Consider the following 15,530-nt stretch of genomic DNA (forward strand, 5'->3'; position numbering starts at 1 on the left):
TATTACGCTACTTCTGTCTTATGAATTAAACTAAATCAGATGCCTCTGGGTGTATAAACTATAAGAACTGCTGTATTATTTATTTGAGGAGATAGATTCTGTAAAAGCAAAGTCATTTTATTTCTTATCTATGAAAAATAATACACACTTATTGGAGAAACTTCAGTAATTACAGATAAACAAAAAGAAAATTAAAACCACCTATAATTTCACCCCCAGAGATAAATTACATTAACATTCTCACATATATTCTTTTTTCTTTCTATGTATATATGTATATGTGTATATGTCTATGTCTATATCTATCTATATCTATCTATACTATTGACCCTAGAATAAAGTGGGGATTAGGGGCAACAATCTCCTGCGCAGTTGAAATCCCACATATAACTTTTTACTCCCAAAAAACTTAACTGGTGATAGCCTACTGTTGACCAGAAGAAGCCTTACTGATACATAAACAGTTGACTAACACGTATTTTGTATGTTATATGTGTTATACTAGTATGGTGTGTTCTTACACAATGTAAAGTAAGCTAGAGAAAAGAAAATGTTATTAATAAAATCATAAGGAAAATACATTTACAGTATTTATTGAAAATATCCACATATAAATGGATACAGTTCAAACCCATTTTGTTCAAGTATAACTGTATATAGATAAATGGATATATGCACATATATATGTATTTATATGTATGATAAGAAAGATCATTTCACACAAACTATAACCTGATTTTTCTCCATGTACCCAGAGTAATGACTTGATAGCCTAATTTAGTTGAAATTGCCTCCTTTTAGTCTCTGCTCCTCAAAATATCCCTCATGTTACTTTAATATTCTACCAACCAAAGAATATGTTGAGTTAGCAGAAGTTTAATTTTTAAAATACTCTTGGGGAAAGAGCTGGTTCTTTGAAAAGATAAACAAGATTGATAAACCTTTAACTAGACTTATCAAGAAAATAAGAGAGAGGACCCAAATAAATAAAATCAGAAATATAAGAGGAGCTATAACAACTGACACCACAGAAATACAAAGGATTATACAACAATATTATGAACAACTATATGCCAATAAACTGGACAACCTGCAAGAAATATATAATCTCCCAAAATTGAATCAAGAAGAAACAGAAAATCTGAACAAACCAATGAAACAGAAGCAGTAATCAAAAAACTTCCAATAAATAAAAGTCCTGGACCACAGGTGAATTTTACCAAACATTCAAAGAAGAATTAAGACCAATCCTTCTCAAAGTATTCCACAAAAGTCAAGAGGAGGGAAGACTCCCAAACTCATTTTATGAGGCCAACATTATCCTAATTCCAAAACCAGATAAAGACACTACAAAGAAAAAAAAGTATAGGCCAATATCCCTGATGAACATAGATGCCAAAACCTCATCAAAATATTAGCAAATCAAATCTAATAATACATTAAAAAGGTCATAAATCATGATCAAGTGGAATTTATTCCTGGGATGCAAGGTTGGTACAATATCTACAAATAAAGTAATATGATACACCACACTGAGGAAGAGTTGAGTTCCAGGAAAGAATGATAGAGAGTGATGCTGAAGGGCAAAAGAGGCTAATAATGGCTGCTATAGCCACCAATGGTTCCAACCTTCTCCATTGCTAAATCCTTTGAGGAGAGCTGTGTACCCACAGGGAAGGTGGCTGATTTGAGTTTCACCTCTTTCTTAGATGTTAGAGGACATGGACTAGTCAAGCATAATAGGAGAGCCAGAGCAGAAAGGGAGGTTTCCTGGAAAACCCACAAAGTTGGTTGACCATCTCTGGGTTGGATAGGCATGGACTCACAATCAGGAGGTAAAACCTGATGAAAATTTAGCCCAAGGGTTAAACCAGCCTAACCCACATGCAGAGCTGGCCTCTTCCATCATGGAACTTACAGAGCTCCCAGCAGCAATGTATAATGATGAAGGGAGGGAATCGTGTAAATAGAAGCTAGAGATTTAAAAACTTTCTGCCCAACTTTTTTCTTTTGTCATTTTTTCTTCTTCTTCTAGGGGACTGATTGCTCAGTGACTAACATTTGATTCACTTTCTGCCTCTCATTATGATGCTCCACATCACTCCTCCTGTTGTAACATAGAGATGTCCCCATAGGCCTTACATTTCCTGAGTATCGGCCTCTGTTTCTCTTGGGCTCTCTCCTAACCAACTTCCCATTTATTATAACCAAAGAGGTGGTCGTCATTTCCAGTGAGTCATATGTTTGAGTTCCATGCCACTCTTAGGAGACAAAATATTTCCATTGTTAAAAAGATTCATAAACAAAGAAAGGGAAAACAGTTAAATTTTTCAGATTTTCCTTTGGAAACGAACAAAGAGCAAATTTTAAAGCATTATTCATTTATTGAAGTTTTGATTTAAGTCAATAATTAAAATTATTGTGATGTGTCTATAAAATTTACTCAGTATGACTCCCTAGTGATTTAAAAAAACACACAAAGTCCATATATTCCAATTATGATGAGCAGGAGTTTGGCACACATAAATTTAGCATGGAAGCCAAACAGAGGAATTGGAAACTCAAGAAACTGGCTCCACTAATGGAGCCTCTTTCTCTACGTTTCCTCCCTGACACGTTGTTTCAAAATTATTGCTACCTCCCAAACTCCAATCCCACATGGCCAAGTGTGGTCTGATCACTGCCATGTAAATGCCTTACTGTCATTGCCTCTCCAACTCTATATATCTAAGAACTTATCTCTCATCACCTCACATCATTTTCATATCTAATCAGTTCTTGAATTTGACAGTATTGCTGGCAAAACCAGCCAAATAATTTAAGCTGGAAATTTCAGTATATTAGTTTCCTGTTGCCGCTGTAACAAATTACCACAAATTTAATGGTTTAAGACAACACAAATTTGTTATGTTAGAGTTCTATGGGTCACAAGTCTACTACATGTTTCATAAGACTAAAATCAAGGTGTTGACAGACTGTGTTCCTTTCTGGAGGCTCCAGTGGAGAATATGTGTTCTGCTTTTGGGGGGGTTTGAAAGAATTCAGTATCTTGTGGTTGTAGGACTGAGGTTCTCATTTTCTCACTGGCTATAAATTGAGGGCTTTACCAAAATCTGGAAGCCACCCACATTTCTTGGCTCATGCCCTATTTTTTCATCTTCAGAGCTAGCAACTGTGGGATGGAATGGGGAGTCCTTCTCATGTGGCATCCTTCTGACTCACTCTTCTGCCTTCCTCTTTCACTTTTAAGAACTCATGTGATTAGATTGGCCCCACCCAGGTAATCCATGATAATCTCCCCATCTCACAGTCCTTAACTTTAATTACATCCACAAAGTCCCCTTTGCCATGTAAAATAATATATTTATAGATTCTAGGCATTGGGACATGGACATCTTGGGGGAGCCATTATTCTTCCCACCATACTCAGAAAACCAGTATTTAAAAATTATGAAGAATATGAGTTACAAGGGTCCACATTTTATGAAGAAAAATTCCACAAGTGTTAAGCAAAGGATCCAGAAACCCAGAGTTAGTTTCAGCAATAGAGCCGAGTCTACAAACCAAATTGCTCCCAACTCCTCTCGTTCCTCACCTTCCATCTCCATATCCAGTCAACCATCCTGTGCATTCTTCTCAATGTAACTTGAAGCTGTTGCAAGGATTAAAGACAGATGATGTACTAGTATGTGTGATAATAGTGAAAACTGATTCCTGTGATCCAGGCTTAATCTACCAAGAGCTTCTTACACATTTTATTATTTAATTAGCCAACAACTCTTTGAGATATGTGACTTTATTAGCATCAGTCCTTTTTAGTGCTTGAGAAAGTAAGGCTCACAAAGTTTATTGACGTGTTCATGGCCTCATCAGCAATTCACTGTAGAGCTGGGATTTGAATCCAGGTAGTCTGATATCAGACTACCCTGTGAGCCTCTATGAGATGATCAGAACCTACCCTGTGAGCCTCTATTCCAGTGGTTCTCAACCTTCTGGCCCTTTAAATACAGTTCCTCATGTTGTGACCCAACCATAACATTATTTTCGTTGCTACTTCATAACTGTAATATTGCTACTGTTATGAATCGTAATGTAAATATCTGATATGCAGGATGGTCTTAGGCGACCCCTGTGAAAGGGTCGTTCAACCGCCAAAGGGGTCTCGACACACAGGTTGAGAACCACTGCTCTATTCTATCATGCTTTCAGTATCAAACCCTGCAGACCATAAACTAGTATATAAATGTATGGTATTATTATAAATATTCTCTAATCTCTCTCTCCTCTGTTCCTTCTCCCTATGCTCATTGTCCCCTCCTGAGCCTAAGCGTTGACTGCCTCAGACATGAGTGAAATATTAGAACCCTGGAATCTTTTCATTGGAAGGGATCTTAACATTCTTTGCCTCTGACTTCTTCCCCAATGCCATAAGCCATCCACCAAATGCACACCATTGGCTGACAATCCCAATTTAGCTCCTAAACAAGCTCTATCTTGCCTACACAGTGGGAATCACACTGAAGTTTTTGAAAGTTTGAATTGCTTACCAACATTTATAAGTCAGGAGATTTCAAATAAAATTTCAAACTTTCACCCTTCCAAAATTGGACAGTTTAGAAGATGCCCCCTTTACGTCAGATCTCTGGCTCATTAAAGTATGTCCTGGCTACAGAAGCCAATGAAGATGGCTCTCTCATCTTTATATCATCCACTTGGCATTTGAATATATACTCTTAGGCATCGTATTTAACTTTGCCATTTTATGTCGCATTTTCCTAACTAGATGCTAAGCTGCTTGGTGCTTTATTTATTATCCTCTAGGAATCCAGTCCAGTGCCTTGTATCCAGTAGATGTTCAAAAACATTTTTTGATTGACTGGTGACATTATTAAGGAGTCTATCAATCAAGGATCAATCAGGAACCCATGGCAGGTAGTTCAAGAGCAGGCATTTAATCCAAATATCGCAAGGGGTCAGGTCCCTGTGATAGAAAGCAGAGCAGGGGAAAGATGAGGAATGGATCTGAGATCCACGAAGCAGAATCAATGAATGAAAGAATTGAGAATTCTTGGATGACCATTATTCAGAATCTGAAGTTTAGAGTAGTAGTTATAACTGCCAGTCACAGCAGATAGACTGCTTAACAGATCTTTTAAAGGGTGTTAAAATGATCCTTCAAGTACAGATCACACAGTGACTGCAATAATGTACCTTTAATTGACTTTCCCTCTTTCCTTAATGCCTTCTCCCTGCTCCCTCACTCCTAATCTCTGGAATCAAGTTCCAAACAAACTACCTGCACCCAAGTCATGCAAGGTCATGTCTGGATGTTTCTGAAATTTACATTTTTCTCCCCACTGTTTGATACTATGGGGTATAAGACTTAAAATGTGGACTGGTTAGTTGTCTTAAACCTGTGATTGTGCTAATACTAATGAGTATTTACTTTCAACACATTCATCACCAGGTTGGATGAGAAAGATAAAGGTTTAATCTTTATGAGTGGATATAAAGAGGATATGACTAACCCCCCTTGCGTGAATATTTTAGACCCAGCCAAAACTTGTAATCTGGTGGCAGTCCTTCTCTGGATTGAATTACTGTTTCATAAAGAGATGATCAAAATGAGGTGCCACACCTAGGCACTCTTATATGGGAACCCTAAAAACAATATTATTTTGTTACTAGAGGCCCAGTGCACTGGAGGGGGGGTTCCCTCAGCCCAGCCTGCACCCTCTTGCAGTCTGGGAGCCCTCGCTCCTTACTGCCCGCCTGCTTGCTGCTCCTTACCACTTGGCTCGCTGCTTCTTATTGCTGCCACGGAGGTGGGAGAGGCTCCCACCACCACCACTGCGCTTGCCAGCTGTGAGACCAGCTTCTGGCTGAGCAGCGCTCCCCCTGTGGGAGTGCACTGACCACCAGGGAGCAGCTCCTGCATTGAGCATCTGCCCCCTGGTAGTCAGTGTGCATCATAGCAACTGGTCATTCTGGTCATTCCACCATAACATTCGCTTAGGCTTTTATTATATAGACTAGAGGCCCGATGCATGAAATTCATGCAAGGGGCTTGGCCCCTGCTGCCACAGCGGCTGCCTTGTCACCCACCGCCGCAGCAGCCGCCTCTGCCTCCTCTGCCTCGGCCCCCAGCCACTGCTGCCTCTGCTGCCTCTGCCTCCTCTGCCTCAGCCCCTGCCATCACGGCTTCATCCTGAAGGTTGTCTGGAAGGACATCTGGTCTAATTCGCATATTATGCTTTTATTATTATTATAGCTTATATTGGTACTTTAGGGCTTGGGACAACACTCTTCCAAGAACTGCATTTTCAGATTTTACTACGTGACCAACAACATGAATGAAAAAACATTTCTACTTTGGCATAGCCTAAATGTGTTTACTTGAGCTGTGGCCATTTCATGTCACACTGCTCAATAAATGCTCTGACATAACATTTTTATTAAATGAATAATAATGACATCATTCAAGGAAACTTCAGTTCCTAGCTGACGGAACTTCCCAAAGTGCAAATGATCGACAATTCTAGGTGGGCCTTGACCAGATGGGAAGAGAGTAAGATGTGTTCTAGGTCCCCCAGCTCCTGTTTCTTGCTCTTCTCCAACCCTCTCACACCACCCATCTCCTTGTCCTTTCCCCCTCCAGAACTAGGCTCTCTCAGGGGTTTATGGGCCTCCCCTCCTCCAAGGGTCTAGGAGATGCATTTTAGAGTATTCATAAATTCCCTGAAATAGAATACAAATTTCTATGTGTATTCATATGCATTTTTTCAGGGAAGAGTAGAGTCCCAAAAGGGAGTCTATTTTTAATTAATAAGCATTTATATAGCATTACTATGACCAGGCACTTCATAAATATTATCTCATTTAGTCCTCATAAAAAACCATATTAAGTAAGTTACCCTCATTTTACTGGTAGGGGCAGAAACTGAGGCACAGGGAAGTCAAGTAATGTGCCCAAGATCACTAGTAAAAGGACAGAACTAAAATCTAAGCATAGGCACTCCAGCCCCACACTACACTGGACTACTTTTTTTGGGCTGTGGTCTGAAAAACTAAAGCACCACTGACCTACTGGCTATCTGTTCTGTTCCCTAAGGAGGGATGTGCACTTTAGGAAGGTTAAGGTGGGAGATACTGGGGCATTATCCCCCCTTCCCGGTACCCCTGAAGTTAGATACATAGACAGTAATCTAGGCTGCTGGTCAAGGCCAGTGCACATAATGCTAGCCATGATTTGTGTTCGCTCTACTTGTGAAGGCTGATAGCTTCTGGAACTATTTCAGTCCAATATGTAAATGTGGTTTAGTGCTTCAGGGGGCTGGCTGGAGGGAGGCAGACTGCCTTTATTGGACACTTACTACACTGGTGTTATACCCTGCTTCTTTGTGGAATCTCTCCACATTCCCATGAAACAAATGACCCTCTAACCCAGATCTCATCACTCAGCCATACTAGCCTCCCTGCTGTTTCCCTATACACAGGGCATATCCCCACTTCAGGGCTTTTACAATTGCTGGTCCCTCTGCCTGGGACACTTTTCCTCCAGAGAGCCCCTTGGTTTGCCCTGGCACCTCCTTCAAATTTTGCTCAAATGTCACCTTTTCTAAGAAGTTGATCCAGACCACTCTTTAAAATCACAGCACTTTCCCCCTTAGCCTGACCCTTTCCATTCTCTTATTCACAGCACTCCTTGCCAACTAATGAGTACATATATTATTATCTATGTGTGTACAAACACACACAAAACTGCAAAAGTAGGTGTCTTCTAACATTTCATACCCTAGACCCCTCATTTGCCTCATCCTAGTCCCAGTCCTCTGTAATACAGAAGATTTTTTTTTGGCCTACAAAAACCAATTTTCACCCCCATGGGGGTGATATTGCCCCCGTAGAGAATGCATACTCTAGGATTATCTCTGTTTCCTCCTGAAGAAATACAGTTTATAAAAGCAATAATTGCTTGGTTGCACCCTCCTCCGTGAGTCCCACTAATGTCTAGGGTGACTCTGCTATTGGTTGACATGTTCTTTCATGCCATAGCACCTGTAATTTATAAGTTAGTGAGAGTTTTTTATGGTAGAGTTTTAAGTGCAGAAGCACTTGGTAAGATGGAGGTGAGGGCACTATGGGTTAGGATATAGAGTTTCTGGTCTTCCTTGGATCATACCACTCTATGCCAGTTCTCAGTTGAGCAATAATGGCTTGGCATCTTAGTTTAGGTTCAGAGCCTTTAATAAGGACTCAGTACCAAATGGACTCCCCATTCTCCCCTCTCACCAGCCCCTACCCCATTCTCCCCTCTCTCCGGACCCTGACAGAACAATGTTGTTTTTTTTTATATATATATAGCTATGAAATAAACAAGGAGAATGATCTGAAGTGGGAAGGCCAGAGTGGGCTACAGCAATAAATTGGACAAGACATGATGAGGACTTGAACCTGTGCTTCAAAAGCTGGCATGAAAAGAGAAGTTCAACAGATACTTACAAGGTAAGATGAGAGGATCTGGGGGTGGGGGTCATTGGGATGTGGGGGTGAGGGGAAAGCAGGAGTCAGCTGCCAATAGTTAACCTCTCAAACCCCAGCAGTCCATGTGACATTGCCCTGAATCCCTCAAGTGTGGTAGGAAGATTAAGAACCTAGACTCTGAAACTCAGACAGCCTAGGTCCAAATCCACCACTTATTAATTTTCTACAACTTTTGTAACTTTGGGTAACTTACGTAATCCACCTGATACTTCAGTTTCCCATCTAGAAAATTGGGGTGGAGATAATCATAATAAGACATACTTCATAGGTACTATTACAGCATTGAGAAGAATATACAGTAAATACTGCTCATGTAAGTAATTAATACAGTGAGGTTCTCTCTATTTCTCATTTTCCTAGTGACTTTTTAAAAAATGATTTCTCCCTTCTATTGAGCAAGACTGCCACTTCAGTTTCTTTTCTCTTTATATTATTTGTTTCAAGCTGCCCTTGGGATTTTCAAAATGCCCTTGGGATCATTTTAGAAACATGTGAGGAAAGAGGCAGAAGTCAAAGGGTTTCAGATCTGGTGACCATACCTTGTTTCCTAAGTTCTTGTATAAAGTCAAGACTCAGCAAAGTTTCAGGGAAAAATTGGAAAGCACAGCTGATCATGATGTTATTAGGTTGTCCTCTAGTTGGGTGCACAGTCTTTCTAGGGGTCATAGGCTGGTTTCTAAAAATTAACATTAATTTCTTTTCTGATTATAATAATAATGTGGGTTTATGTGGAGAAAATTCTAAACCACAGAACAAATGAAAAAGAATAACTTTAAAAAAATAATGTTGGCTGGTTGTATGGATCTTCAGAATATCTTTGGGCCAGTTTTTAGAACAAAAACAACTAAATATAGCCTTGGGAGATGTTAGTATTATGTTTTATTTAGAAGTATTAACAGATACAAAATTGAGCTCATTGGCTTCCTAGTATGTGTGTTGGCTTTGTAATGTAACATCATGTCTAGGCTGAGCTACATTTCCAGAATTCCTTTTTCTGTATGTTTCTGGGTAGTATGAAACACAAGAGAGCTTCTTGTGGGAGATTTGGGTAGAAGTAAAGTAGCAGCCATTGTGTAGCTCTCACATGTTGACATTTATCAAGTGCTTCACGTCATTAATATGAGGGAGCTACCAGCTTTGGCTTCTCTGACTCTTGGGCCAGGTATGTATTTAATTTTGTGCTGAAGGGCTCAGCTTCTGCAGAAAGCTCACAGGCAACAAGAACTAACACGGCTTTCCGTCTGTTTTGTGGCTACAACTCATGCTTGTGGTTTCCAGCTTGTTCTTGCTCTCCCCATCTTATATACATGCTCCCTTCCCTACTGCCTACTCTTCATAGATGTCAAGTTCTAGCATCAGATATGAAGACAACAGCTTTACAGAGACTGCTTAACCAGCTTCCACAGTTGTATAAGATCAAATCCCTTTCACAAATGTGTGTATGTGTGTGTGTGTGTGTGTGTGTGTGTGTGTGTGTGTGTGTCTAGTGATTCTTATTCTGTGATTGAATCCTGACTTATACAGTATGAAATAGAAAAGTTCTGAAGCAATTAGAGCAAATAGTCTATAACCACACTGTTCAATACAGTAGCTACATGTGGCTATTTAAATTTAAAGTTAAATAAACTTTAAAATTCAGTTCCTCAGTCACTTTTCAAGTGCTCAATAGCAATTGAGCCACATGTGTTGGTGGGTACTGTATTGGGCAGTATAGATATCTAACTTCCACTATCACAAAAAAAATTTATATTATACAGTGATGGTCTCTAGTGATAATGGCTAGTATTTCCTGAATGTTTACAATGTCTCAGATGCATTATAGGCATCTGTTTTACATGCATTAACTCATTTAATCTGCATATAACTATGAGAGAGGTACTGCTACTTTATAATAAAGAAACTGAAGCACAATGACCTTGTTACAGTCAGAGTTACATGCCATACTGTGAAGGTCCCAGTGGCCTAGGTTGGCACAAAGGGAGTAGGTGGCTCTGGTGGAGGCTCCTGCTCTCAAATGACTCTCTTCTGATTGGATAATGAACACCTTAGCAGTGACCATAATGGACTTTTTCTTAGATTGTATAAACCTGGTTTCTTATATGATCTCAAAAAAGAAGAGATGCCTACCTCGCCCCCTTCCAACAGCACAATGAGATGTACCAACAACCCTGGTGAAAAAGGGTCACTCTCAAATTAATTAGTTAAGGTAAAGCAAGTTGCTGCAATAAATAAGCCTGAAATCTCAGGGGCTTAAAAAAGTAGAAGTTTATTTTCCATGTGTAAAGTGCAATCAATAGCCTAGAGTGGAAGGCAGGGTAGGGCAGAGAGAGGGGTATCTGCTCCATACAGTCATTCAGGGACCCCGATTGACAGAGGCCCTGCCATCTTCAATATGAAGATTCCAAATTTGCTCTGGAGAGCAACATGAAACAGGCAAACAATGAGGGGAATCAGGTGGGAGATATTTAATGGCTAGACCTGGAAGTAGCAAACATTGCTTCTGCCCACATCCATTGGCCAGGACTCAGTCACATGGCCACTAATTGCAAAGAAGGCTGAGAAATGGAGTCTTTACATGTGCTGAAGAAAAAAAATTTGGTGAGCTTCCACATCAGATTTAATTTGAATGTTGTGGAGTAATTAATACCCATTAAACCAATGATGGCACAAAATGCTAAAATCATTCTTCCAACCTACTGTTTTCTCTCTTGTTTTTTGTCATGACATTGACAAGGTCAAAAGTCAGGTAATCAGTGTGAATCAGAGAAGTCTTTTGCCACTTTGAGAGTAAATATAAATACCCCCTTCTTTTTGACTCACCTCCCAGGTTTTGTTCTCAACAAACATCCATATAATGGTTTTGTCATAAACCTCAAGGGTAGGACTCCCGCCCTAACCGGTTTGGCTCAGTGGATAGAGCATCCGCGTGCGGACTCAAGGGTCCTAGGTTTGATTCCGGTCAAGGGCATGTACCTTGGTTGCGGGCACATACCCAGTGGGAGTGTGCAGGAGGCAGCTGATCGATGTTTCTCTCTCATCGATGTTTCTAACTCTCTATCCCTCTCCCTTCCTCTCTGTAAAAAAAATCAATAAAATATATTTTTTAAAAAAAGAGTAGGACTCCCACATGATGAACCAGTTTTATAAATAGATACATACTAGTAAAATGTGCTACAAAAGGCTGGGATTATGTATAGTTATGCTGCATCCTACTTAGTTAGAAATGTAGTATTTCTGAGTTGCCTCTGTTCTGAAGCCTAATCTTTGCTGTAGCATTTCTGGGTACAAGAACCTTAACAGGCCCTCAGGCCTTTGTAATGTTTGTGACTCCTGTCCTAATGTCTTCTCCTTATATGTCTTTATCTTGTCATGAGCCTTGAAAGTCTGATCTGGGATTCCTCACTTTAAATAACATCTAATTCTTGACTTGGTAATCTTTTTCATATGAATAAAATGCCCATGTTCATTTATTTCCAATGGATGAGTGAGTATACTTCCTTAAACAAGCTTTAAATGTTATTAAGAGACTGGGTTCTTGAGATAGACCAACTTGGGTTTAAATCCTGGCTCTGTCTTGAGTAAGTTTCTAACATTTCTCTGCTTATATGACTTCATCTGTAAAATGAGGTTGATTACTTTTAATATAGTTACATTACATTTATAAAGTATTTTATCACAGTTCCAACAATAAGTTACAATGATAATTAATTTAGACTATGTGATTTTGTGTCCCTGGATAAAGTTTATATTTATGTAATAAACTGGGTGTTTTTTTTCTTAATGTAAACAATGTAAAGGGTATCAAAAAAGATGGTTACTTTCCAAGATTTGCATGTATATGATTTCCATTCTGACTATAAAACATTCTTATCTATTCACTAATGCTTGATTGGTGAGGATATCTATTATAAAACTGTGTTTATCTAATTTAAATTTTGATAGCTTAGGACCATAGGAAGGCCTCTTAGAAAGACCATGGAGTTCCATTTATTCACATTACATATCAGGAAACTAAGTTCATAGAAATCCTTTTCTAAGAGACTTGAAGATGGCCTGGTACAATACTGTAAATCTAGAAAACTGGCAAAGGTAGTCCCTTGTACTACATTTCATTATTTCAAAAATTGTTTATTTACCCACAATAGACAGCATGAAAAATTTTGAGTGTGATGTTTGCTTTGTTTGAAATTACACCCGTACTGTTTTTCTGCTGCTGATTACACACACTGGATACAGTTATATATGTCTTTGCTCAACACATAAATGGGAACATTTTTACTTAAATTACTTGAAAGTTAGTATCTTCTAGGACAGTGATGGTGAACCTATGACACGCATGTCAGAGGTGACACATGAACTCATTTTTTGGGTTGATTTTTCTTTGTTAAATGGCATTTAAATATATAAAATAAATATCAAAAATATAAGTCTGTTTTACTATGGTTGCAAATATCAAAAAATTTCTATATGTGACACGGCACCAGAGTTAAGTTAGGGTTTTTCCAAAATGCTGATACGCCAAGCTCAACAGGTTCGCCATCACTGTTCTAGGACTTGGAGTTCACTAGAAGAAAAGAATTACAAAATAGGCCATAGGTAGGAAAAAGACTAGATATAAAGCTAGTCTACAAGTAAGGAAACAAGATCAGAAACATGAAAGGATTTGCCCAAAATTTAGTTGTTTTTTCCAGTTTCTCAAGGCCTATTATATGCCAGACACTGGCTTATAGCAGGGAATAAAACAAAGCTCCTGGCCTTAAATAGAGTTTTTATCCTGGTAATATTTATTGTACAACCCACTTGAAAGTCTTAAAATTCTACTTTGAAAAAAATCCTATGACTGAAAATTCTTCAATAATTCAAACTCATCTCCCCCTGCCTATACATCAAAACCCAGAATTTGTTAGACTTAATGTGAATTCAATTCAGTATAATAACAAATCATATTTTATAGTAGGAACAAGGCAAAAAAGGCTATATAGTTGAAATGCAACACAGCTCTGTGTTCAGTTCTTGTTTATTCAATTAATCAGATAATTGCTTATAATTATAAGCAATTTTAATTTATTCACTAAAGCAAGACTATTGTCCATTTTATATTCTTAATTTCTCTCTTCTTAGAATTTAAAAAATTCTATCCTATATCAAATGCCATAGTAACAAGAGAGTAACTTTTACTTCATGCTGTGTGAGTTCCTGAAAGAAAAGAAGAGGAAAGGATAAAGGTCATATAGAATACTGATACTGAAAACTAGCATAATTACCACAGACATCATTACAAAAGCATCCTCAATTTATACTGATAGTTTTTTACAGCACTGTGATCTTATAAGAACACAAGACTTCTTGCCAAGAGCAATGTATTTCATGTTATTTCCTTAAAGATGTACCCACATCAAGGTACATTTCAATAGTTGTGTTCTCTTGGAACATCAACTTATTCTAATAGAGTACCTTAGGTACTCAATGTCCTCTCCAGAGATCTATCCTCACCTTGCAGGGTTCAAGGGTATCCACTGCCAAAGGCTGTGTCCATTGGGCACCATGGTCTAGTTTCTCAGAATCCTACCATGGCCTGGGGTCCCCCTCTTACTGACTATCGGTCACATCCTCCATGTGGCTCTTGGTCTAAGTTGTCCACACCATCATCTTCGCAGCTCTGTCCCTGTCTCTGGCTCTCAACAAACCTAGCCACTAGGGACATGAGGACAATTTAGAGTCTCTACCCTGCCACACAAGAGATGAGAAAGACTTAAAGAGAATACCATTTCCAGCCTTCTCTCTGCCTAAATACACAATGCCACCATTTCTCATCTCTATCATTGCCCTGTGTTGATATACAGGATCCTGTGAGGAGTTCTCACCAGTTTTAAGTAGAAAATGGGACACAATGCCCTGTGCTTCAGTACCTCAATCTATCTAGAGCATCCATTATTCCTTGTCACCACTTCTACCTGCCAAAAGGATCAGGGCCCAACAGAAGTGACCTCATGTCTATGTGTGGGGAGTGAGATTTTGGGGGTTGCAAGATTGGCTGAGGATCATATTAATGCCATGGTATTTATAACCTCATCTTTATTGATACGGAATTGAGAGAGAAAGGGACCAGCACTGGGTTTAGTATTGGAGAACAAAGTCAAACAAGACAGGTGTCCTGCTGCCAAATGGGAGGGGCGTTGAGGAGATGGGTAGAAAAAAAAAATGAAAGGAATTAAGAAGTACAAATTGCCAGTTATAAAAAATAGGGGGAGCTATCATCAACAAATCACAAACAACAAGTGTTGGAGAGGATGTGGAGAAAAAGGAACCTTTCTGCACTGCTGGTGGGAATGCAGACTGGTGCAGCCACTGTGGAGAACAGTATGGAGCTTCCTCAAAAAACTAAAAATGGAATGCCCATTTGACCCAGTGATCCCACTTGTAGGAATATATCCCAAGAAGCCAGAAACACCAATCAGAAAGGATATATGCACCCCTATGTTCATAGCAGCACAATTCACCATAGCTAAGATTTGGAAACAGCCTAAGTGCCCATCAGCAGATGAGTGGATTAAAAAACCGTGGTACATCTACACAATGGAATACTACGCTGCGGTAAAAAAGAAGGCACTCTTGCCTTTTGCAACAGCATGGATGGAACTGGAGAGCATTATGCTAAGTGAAATAAGCCAGTCAGAGAAAGATAAATACCACACGATCTCACTCATTTGTGGAAGATAGAGAACAACATAGACTGATGAACAGGGACAGATCCAAAGACAGAGAAACAGCGATCAAACTATTAATCCCCAGAGGGAAAGTAGGGGAGGGCGGGGGTAAGGGGAAGAGATCAACCAAAGGACTTGTATGCGTGCATATAAGCCAAACCAATGGACATGGACAACAGGGGGATGAAAGCATGAGTGGGGGGGAGGATGGGGGTTAATAGGGGGGGGATGAGGACACATTTGTAATACCTTAACTAATAAAGAATTTAAAGATAAAAA

The 15,530-nt window shown here is 39.2% G+C and overlaps 2 protein-coding genes across 3 annotated transcripts in view; one reads left to right on the forward strand and one right to left on the reverse strand.

Annotated features, from left to right (window-relative positions):
• PDHA1 (pyruvate dehydrogenase E1 subunit alpha 1) overlaps window positions 1–15,530 on the forward strand; it is a 313,772-nt gene that overhangs the window by 54,047 nt on the left and 244,195 nt on the right. Inside the window, exon 3 of the mRNA XM_081081169.1 lies at window positions 8,365–8,505. The gene's annotated coding sequence lies outside the window, so the exon portion shown is untranslated. The remainder of the gene's footprint in view (window positions 1–8,364; window positions 8,506–15,530) is intronic.
• The window catches only part of ADGRG2 (adhesion G protein-coupled receptor G2), a gene marked incomplete at its 5' end in the record, with an annotated part of 71,012 nt that overhangs the window by 48,764 nt on the left and 6,718 nt on the right, over window positions 1–15,530 (reverse strand). The gene's annotated exons all lie outside the window — the stretch shown is intronic.

Source organism: Myotis nattereri (assembly GCF_964212035.1).
Source record: "Myotis nattereri genome assembly, chromosome: X".
In the NCBI taxonomy this organism is placed as follows: domain Eukaryota; kingdom Metazoa; phylum Chordata; class Mammalia; order Chiroptera; family Vespertilionidae; genus Myotis; species Myotis nattereri.